The following is a 9,196-nucleotide window of genomic DNA, read 5'->3' on the forward strand; positions in this document are numbered from 1 at the left end:
CCGTCACGTCCAACGTCGGTGCCGTGAATCAAAAAACCAGTTTATAAACTGCCTAAAGAGGCACACGCCAATTGTGTTGCCACTGTGTGAGGTGGAAGGAACTTCCGGTTCTTGCCTACCTCCCAGAGCCCTCGTGGAATGTCCCCCCACCCCACGTCACCGGGACCCACGTACCCTCTGCCCCTCCCCCACTGCAGAACGTTTCAGCCCACATGCTACTGTTTAAATTTAAACGTGGCTCTCCTTGGATCCTGAGCAACTGCTGAAGCAGGTCGCTCTCTGGGTCCTGGTCTTGACGTTTCTCATTGAGGCTACCAGGCAGCAGTAGTCCGTGCCCAAGCCTGCAGGATGGCTTCAGAAGGAGGTAAGCCTATAGGCTGGGGGTGTGTTCTCAGAGACCCTGCCATCTCTCACATCCTTCGGGTTCATATGTGACACTTCACTGTGGGCACGTAGTTGGACTGAAGTAGAGGGAGAAGAGAGCACTGGACACACAACGACATTTCACCTGGGGAGACTGGGGAGCCTGAAGAAACCTGAGACTGCATTGGGGAGGAGGGGTCGTTGGAGGTGGATCAAGAGGAATTGCCCTGGCTATGGAGAAAGGATGGCAGCAGACAGGTTGATTGTTTCTAGAAGGGAGACGAGCCACTTTGAAACGTGTGTGTAAGGATGTGTGTGATGTCCTTGTGGTGACACAGGGAGGGTCATGAGGAAAGCCTAGACCTGTATTGTGTTCCTGAGGTACCTGAAGCTTGCCTCACCATATCTTTCAAAGGGATTTGAACAGGAGCATACTGTATCTCAGGGGGCCCTGGGGAGAGATGGTCTCGGTGAGAAAACTATTCAATGGGGTTGTGTGTGGCCACACCTGCAGTGAAGTGTCCTCTCCGAGAGCTAGGCAGGAGGTTACTCTAACTGCCGCAGCCCACAGCCCACCGCAGTCCACTCCTCCCAGCCCAGAGCTCACTTCTCAGTTCAGGTAACTGTTGCCTTGGATTCAACAGGGGATGGGGCAACCGTGTAACTTCAGCCAAGAGAGGGCTCAGTTTCCTGAGTTGCTCTGAATTGTTCTTCCTTTTGTGGAATCGCAGCACTTCAGACCTACTTCATCTTGTCCGGTATCTCATGGTGGACCCTCAGGCTGCCTTGAGAGGAAGAGTTTGTTCATATTTCGTGTCACTCCTTCATGGACAGGGAACAGATGTGGAGTGGGCTTGTTTTGGGTGGAATGTCTAGGAAGGCTGCTTCCTCTTTTAAAGGGGGAAGGAGTGTAGCCCAGGGTCAGGAAGACGATCTTCTGTGTTACTATTAAACGTCCTATGACACCTATTCTGGTTAATTAGGTGCACCGTGGTGTGTACCTTGTTCTCCTGAACAGGGATGTGTTTCAGACAACTTGGTCGCCATGGCACCTGGCTTATGCTTGCTTCTCAGATTGTCTCTCCGTTATTGGGAGCTGGAAGGGGAAGGACCACCGGCGGTCTATACTCCCACGACCAATGTAACATGACAATTCCCTGGCCCTTGTTTAATCCTCTGCAGCCATCACTGGCTGTGAAATGACAGAATCTAAGGGACACGCGCCTACTTCTCAGACCCCCCCCCACCTCCTAGGAAGGGAACTCCTGAGTGATGACAGTGACTCTGGGCACTGGGGAGGGGGTGGCAGGACCTGGCCCATGTTACGTACCTGCTGTGGGTTGTTCTGAGATGCAGGTGCATTCTGGGCCAGTGTTATGGGTTTGTATTAGGATTCCATTAGAGGGATATTTTCCAGCATTTTGTTTTGTTTTGTGAGGCTAGGAAAGAAAGACGGGATTTATACTGAGCGTCAGGAAAAGGAGGACTGAGGAGGAGGTGGGGCCCTAATGTTTTACACAGTGCCTGTCCACAAAGGGCCTCTGGGTGCCTAGAACCTACCTTGCAGAAAGTCCCTACCTGCTAGTACGCCGGCTGAGGGGCATTTCTCACAGAGCGGATGTGCACACAGTTCCAGGTCTTGGGAGACAGCCTGTGAGGCTTAGCTGCCAGGGGGCGCCTTAGGGAGGCTCTCCAAGTGAGTGCTTGCTGACGCAATTTCTCCTCGGCAGGCAGGGGTCAGGGGCCTTGGTGGATGGGCGCGGGGTCACCGGTGGAATAATTCTCAACTGGAGGTCAGGGCATGAAAAGCACTTGAAGACATTTGCACGCTGCAGTTTCCCTTGTCCAAGTGTCTCTCACCTGTGGAGATTTACACTCTGATTCCGCAGAAAGCCTCTGTCCCACTGGCCCCTTCTCCTGCTCCATTCACTCCTTTCCTTTGCCTCAACAGCATTTCCAGTGCTGGGAACGGATGTCATCATGAACCCTGGTGCCTCCTTGTCTGATTTCATGGCAGTGCTCTATCCTCCACCCATTCCTGGCCCCCAGCACCGGCCACCCTGGGGGCAGCCCCTGCCACCTCCCATCACCCCAGCATTCCCTCCTGGCAGCCTGCTGCTGCCAGCTTTCCCCACGACGCCTTTGGTGGCTAATGGTGGCCGTGGACCCAGTGCCCCTGGGGCTTGCAACCTCACTGTCCAAGTCAGGTCACAAGGGAGGCCAGTGGACGCCCCCCAGACTCAGACCTTTATCATAACTCAGGGCCCCCTCACCTGGAGTGCTCCAGGGGCCCTCAGCGGGACTGCTGCATGTCCTGCACCCGTGTTCTTAGCACCCCCTGCGATGGAGACCATTGTGACTGCTCCAGCTGTTGGAGTTACTCAGGCTGGCAAGGGAGGCTGGACCCCAGGCTTTCCTCCTCAAGCTCCACCACCAGCTGCCCAGCTGGCCCCTATCATTCGCCCAGTGAACTCTGGGCCTTGGCCACATGGCACTTCCAGGGAGGGCAGCCTGGCCACCAACCAGCCCTACGCCTCGCAGGGTGACTGCTCTAACCCCCAGAGTGTGTACAGTAACTTCCGACGTTGGCAGCGCCTCAAGCCACTGGCGCGGAGACACCTTCCCCAGAGTCCTGATGCAGAAGCTCTTTCCTGCTTTCTCATGTGAGTGAACGCTCAGGGGGTCGTGAGCTTATCGGAGCTTTTAGATAAAGAGGACCTGGGGATGGACTCACAGGTTAGGTTTCTAGGGATACTGGAAGCAAGGTCTGAGGGCGATGTCCATGCTATGAGAAGGCACATTGTAGGTCACTGGAAGGCACAAGCCTGCCAGTCCATGACATCATGACTGAAATGTGCCTTATCTCAACTGACCCCACCACCCTGAGAGTCTAGCCAACTTGCTCTTGCATGATTCTCACGGTAATATGGACTGAAGACTTGCAGTCAGAGAGGGTCGTGCTGTAAGGTGAGGAGCCAAGGAGTGGATGCCGCAGTCTCCTGTGGTGCCGTCTCCTTTCATACAGGACTTGATGTACGTGGCCGGGGGAGGTCACTTCGGAGGAGGGGGAGGAGTGCGGGGCCCAGGAGAGCGCTTAATGCACGCCTCGACTTCATTGTTGTGGAGAATTCCACTAGGAACAGGGTGATGGTAGAGCTCTCCTAAGGGCGTGGGCTCTCCCCCACTAGAGCTGTGAGCCTGGCAGGCATTTCCATCCTAAACCTCCGGTCCCTCGTAAAAAGGGGACAATCACACTTCACTCAGAGGACCGGGCAGAAGACTCCTTGGGCTAATCTATGAAGTGTTAGCAGATGGCCTGGCACATGCCACGCCTCATTGATGTAGTGATTTTTCTTACGAAAAGGCAGCCTTGAAGAGGAAAAGAGCTCCCCAAGGCACAGTGTCCCAGCTGTAGCCTGGGAGTGGATGGTCATCCTCGGTGAGTGTGAGGCGGTGACAGCAGTGGTCGGGAAGGCTTGTCTTTGCCCTCCCAGACACCTGCCTCCCACCCTCCTGTTGCTCAGTCATGCTGTGTCGAGTGATGTGTGGTCCACATTGGCCGGTGGGGTCAGGCAGGTGGGGGCTGGGCTGGGCACGGAGACTGACCCCAAGGTCTTACAGCCCAGTGCTTCGATCCGTGGCCCGCCTGAAGCCCACCATGACGCTGGAGTGGGGACTGTGCAGGGCCGTGCAGGAATGGCAGCGCATAAGCAACGTTGACCGGATGATCTACTACAAGATAGCGGAAAAGTGAGTCAGCGTCCTGGGCCCAGGGGCTGCGTGGAGGCTGAGGCGAGTGGGTGAGGGCAGGGTCTGGCCGTGGGGGTGCTCATCAGAGAGGACAAAGGAGAAGGACTGTCACTCAGAACAGGGGCCCCGCAGCCCAGAGGCCCTACTGTCCTCCAGAAACCCCTCCCTCACCTTGAGAGTTTGGGTCTTCTGTCCTTCCTCCACCAGGAGCTCTGCCCTCCCCTGATTTTGACCTACCCTTGCCTTGACATGAAGGTCTCAGGATGGGGCAGGGTGACGCTGTGAGTCCAGCTGTGGTCCAACTCCGGCCATATGGGCTGAGCCGGGGAAAGAGCTCCACCCGCCAGCCTGCTGCTTCCTTAGCGGTGGGTGGCTGGTGGCCACTGACATAGATTTGGGACCCCCTCTCCTCATGAAAAGTGGCCTGAGTGGGTACCCTGGCATCCCTGAAGAGGCTGGGGAAGCCAGCTGTCGTCAGCCCGAGGGTCTCTGGCCCTTCCGTTGTTTGCTCCATGGTAATCCCCTTGGTTTAAGAAAGAAAAGCAAACCAACGAGCGCCTCTCAGAGGAAAGGAAGGCCTCTCCTCTAAGCTCAGCACCCACATCGTCCAGCCTCTCCTGGGCCCTGTTTCCAGGTCTCTGTTCCAGGACTCTCAGTCCCAGCCCAGGGTCCTGGATTCGGGCAAGGACCCCTGTGGGGAACACATGCCTGTTCCAGCCTCTGGCTGTCAGCCCTTCATGTGGTTCTGGATGGGGACGGGGGGCATGAGGAGGGTGCCCCCTGGGTCAGCCACGTGTCCCGTTGACCTGGTTCGATTCAGCGACCTGGGTCTATGCTATTGAAAGGCCTCCAGTGCTGGTGAGGCAGGAAGGGTCTCAGATCTTTTATCAGTTCCAGGAGCAGCTCTCTGCTGTGCACAGCACCTCACAGGGCCTTGACAGCCCCAAGGCACATCTTCTCCCAATCCCTCATCCTTGGCTGCCTTTGTTGGGCTCCAGAACCCAGGCCTTTTTCTCAGGGTGGCCTGTGCCTCCGTCACCCCCCAGGTTCATGGAATTTGAGGCCGAGGAGGAGATGCAGATTCAGAAGGGGCAGTGGATGCAGTGCGCGCAGGACCTGCCTCCTCCAGCCCCACCGAAGCTGGATCCTCGGGGGCCCCCAGCCCCGAAAGTGGGCCTTCAGCCAGGCACCCAGGTTCCCACTGGAGTTGAAGGCACAGGTAACAGGGGCCTAGGGTTGGCCACTGTCCCCATGTAGATCCTTTTCCTTCAAGACAGGGGCATTGGTCTTTCAACTAAAACAGCCACCGAGGCGGGGGTCGGGGCGTGGGGTCTCAGCTGCCCTTTGTCACTGCGGGGTATTGACTTGGTCAGTTTTGTAACTCCTCTCACACCTCCCTGTCAAAGGACCCCACACGAAGTCTGCCTAGGAAGTGGGCTTGATGGCGAGACCCCTAGAAAATTGGAGGTTCCTCACTTCCTTACTTGTGACTCTCTTAGATGCCTCCCTTACCTCCCCTCTCCAACAGTGCATGAGGCTTCAGGTGGTCCTGACCCCCCCACACCCACATCAATGTCCCCAAAACAATGCCCTCACCAACGTGCGCTCGGTGGTCAGGAGGTGGACCGGGAGTCCCTCACCTTCCTTCCCTTCCTCCCACTCTGCCTCAGCCTGTGCTCCCAGGATGTCCGGGCCCAGGGCCCAGCCCTCCCGCCCAAAGCCACACAGGTCCCAGCAGCCCCCGGAGCCCAAGGCACCCAAGGAGATTCCCCCCGAGGCTGTGAGGGAGTATATGGACATCATGGATGCGCTGGTGGGGCCCGTCCACTCAGCCACAGGCGAGTCAGATGCAGAAGGTGGAGAGGACGGAAATGAGCTGAAACAGGAAGAGGACGGCATCTACTCGGACCCGGGCCTCTTGAGCTACATTGACAAGCTGTGTTCCCAGGAAGACTTTGTCACCAAGGTAGGCTAGGCCTGGAGCCTGGGGTCTACAAGATGCCAGGGCATGGAACACTCAGCACCCAAGATCTGGGTTCTGCTCAGGCCGTTGGGGCTTAAGCTCAGCTCCTTGTTCCTGAGCCTGGTGTTAGGGGAGGTTTATGTAGATGTATGCGTGTACATGTTTGTGTCTGTCTGTGTGTATGCCTTTGTGTGTCTGTGTATGTGCCTCTGTATATGTGCTCTTTTGTGTGTGACTGTGTATGTGCGTGTGTGTGTGTGCGTGCGTGTGTGTGTGTGTGTGTGTGTGTGCTGAGCATCCCCGCCTTGTGGAGGAGAGTGGGGTGGGTCTCTGCTTTTCACTTTCCCTCCGGGTCTTCTTGTCTCACAGGCCACTCCTGGCCAAGGATGCTCACAGCCTCTTCTTTCTGTCCGAGGTGGAGGCAGTCATTCACCCTCGATTCCTGGCAGAATTGCTTTCCCCAGATGCACAGCTGGATCTCTTGGCCCTAATGGAGGAGCTGGAGCAGGAGGAAGGGCTCACCCCGGAAGAAGTGAGCCAGGGGAGGGAGAGGGACACTCAGGGAGCCAGGGGACCCCACGGGAGGGGAACCCCAGGTGATCCAGGGGACAGGGGAACCCAGATGACCCAGGGAAGCCAGAGGAGGGAGGGATCCCCGGTAGAACACGGGAGACAAGGGACACCCAGGAAGACCAGGGCACAGAGGGACCCCAGTGAACAGGGGAGAGGTAGGGCCCCAGAACTGGAGGGCCACCTGGCGCTGTCCATCCCTCCCCTGCCTGGGAGGCCTGGCATGGGGAAGGGCCCATTTTGGGGTGGGTGCAGTGCTGGGTGAAAGGAAGGAGAGGATGGGGAGCCGGGAGGGGAGGGAAGGGCACAAAGTTGGGAATAAGGTGCAGGAGGATGGCAGGAATGCCACAGTGTCTGTATTTGGATTCGAGTCCTGGGGTCCCCCGTCCCCTCCTTCCCCCAAGGGCCACTGTCCCACTGCCCAGGGCTCCTCCTCTCACACGTGTGTGTGGAGCTAACACTGTCCTCCTCCCTCCTACCAGCTGGTGCAGAAACGACTCCTGGCCTTGAAAGAGGACGAGGGTGTGCGGGCAGCCCCGAGTCACAGTGCACCCGGAATGCGCTCAAGTCCTTCTGAGTCCGACGGCAGCCAAGGTGCCCAGAGCCATGACCAAGACCCCCATCTAGGGGTCAGTGATGAAGCCTGCCCACCAGAGATTGATTCTGAGGCTCCTCATAGGCTCATCCAAACAGACACTGGCCTGTGCAGACCCAAAGTCTTTGTTCCCTCTCGAGGACGTCAGGAGGTCTCTCCATTCCGGGCCGGACGGCCCTCCCCTCCCCAGGGTCAAAGGCGCGCTGGCCCTCTACGGGGACCCAGGGATGCATCTGTTCTCAGAGAGGCCTCTCCTGTTCGGGAGGCCCGAGGGCCCAGGGACAGCTCCAGTGACGACGACGAGGAGCTCCCCAGCCTGGCCTTCCTGTTCGGCTCTCTGCAGAGCCTGCTGCCTGGCTGGGTGTCCCAGAGTCCTGCCCATGCCTCAGGCCTGGCCTCCCCTGGAGGTTGGGGGGCCCAGAGTGCTCCCCACGCCCCCTCCCCTCAGAGAAGAGGCCTCAGCCCAGCTCCACCAGCCGCTCCCAAGTCGAGGAAGCGGGCTCTGTGTGGACGCCCAGCCGCTGTTGAGAAGCTGCCCATCGCCGGGGCTGGCCTCGGGGTGTCTGGGAGGCCAGGCTTGGCTCTGGGGCCTGCTCGCCCCTCACAGCCGAGAAAAAGAGTGTGACCCGTGTGTCACAGAGAAGAGTAAGAAGTGGAAGAAGCACTGCAGCCAGTAGGAAACAGCTGGGCCGGCCCTCCAGGGCGGCCCCCAGGGGAGCCTAGGGGCTCCTCCTCATCCCAGTGCTGACCCTGGATGATGTGGGGGGAAGGGAGGGAGGGCAGGACCACCAGGGCGGGGAGGGGGAGCGGGATTGTCGGGGGTTAGGGAGGTGGGGGAGGTGGGTGTGGCCGGGTGTGGGTGGGAGCAGGACCTTTGGAGTGATGTATATCAATTGTGAATAAAGATAGTCTTGGTGGGAAATGCTCTCGGGCCACTGTCATCTTGTTCATGTTGCGCTGCTCCACAGAGAGCGATCCAGAGAGGAAGGAAGGATGAGGGAGGTCACAGGAGCTCTGGATCTACAGGTGGCCAAACCTTTCCTCCACATAGACAAGGACTCCTCAGGCTGGCCCTGGGAACGCACAGCTCTCACTTTCCCCAGGGACCCCCTCATCATCCCCTTCTCTAAAGCCTGCTTGGCTAGGGGCCTTCTGGGGCATCTGTACCATCTTCTGCATCCCAGAACCTTCTGGGGAGGCAGAGCTGCTTTCGTGCCTTTCAGCCCTCTGGACACTCACCAGTTTCTAGGATGGAGCCTGGAGACAGCCCTTGTCATTATGGAGCTTCTCTCTGTTTCCCTGAAGTGGCCAGGCGACGGCGCTGGGATGACCCTCCGCTCATCCAGGGCCTCCTGTGTGGGTGGCGTGACCAGAGAGGAAAAGTCTTGGCCATGGGGACAGGACTGTCTGCCTCGTCGTAGCGGGAGCATCCTCTAGTCCCACTGGGATTATTGCAATGTGGAGAGTGGTGGACGCAGCTACCTCTTAATCCCAATGAGGATGCAGCAAGGGGAATGGGTGCGGGGAAATTCATGGGGCACCCGAGAAAGGTGTGTATAAGGGTAGTGACAGTTGGGCCCCTTTGTGGAACTTGTGGGATTTCTGTGCAGCAGCACCTCGTTCAACTGAAGGAGGAGGACCCATCTGGCTGTGGCTGTGGGGACTAGCCTTAAGGGCCTATGGGTGTGCAAAGACACCCCAGAACTACTGTCCCTTCCCTTTCCACCCATGGCTGGACATGTGTGTGTATTGGTATCAACACTGATTTGTATTCCCATATAAAACGGTTCCTCCTAACAAACTATGACCGCGTTTCACAAGAACAGCTTGCTCACAGGGGCAGCAGGGTTGGGGGAGAGGTGTCTGTGGCCCCAGATCTGGGTGGGAGCTGGGATCCATGCTGAGGGGTGTGGAGGCCTCAGTCACCGTCCTGTGGGTGCCGGCAGAGACTTCGA

At 57.9% G+C, this 9,196-nt stretch overlaps 1 pseudogene; it reads left to right on the forward strand.

The window, feature by feature from the left end:
* Positions 1 to 2,277: 2,277 nt before the first annotated feature.
* LOC149748859 (NUT family member 2G-like) lies at positions 2,278 to 7,972 on the forward strand (annotated as a pseudogene).
* The last annotated feature ends 1,224 nt before the right edge of the window (positions 7,973 to 9,196 follow it).

This window comes from Delphinapterus leucas, chromosome 6, assembly GCF_059928025.1.
Source record: "Delphinapterus leucas isolate spDelLeu-1000000601 "Yukka" chromosome 6, BTC_Dleu_Yukka2, whole genome shotgun sequence".
Taxonomy (NCBI): domain Eukaryota; kingdom Metazoa; phylum Chordata; class Mammalia; order Artiodactyla; family Monodontidae; genus Delphinapterus; species Delphinapterus leucas.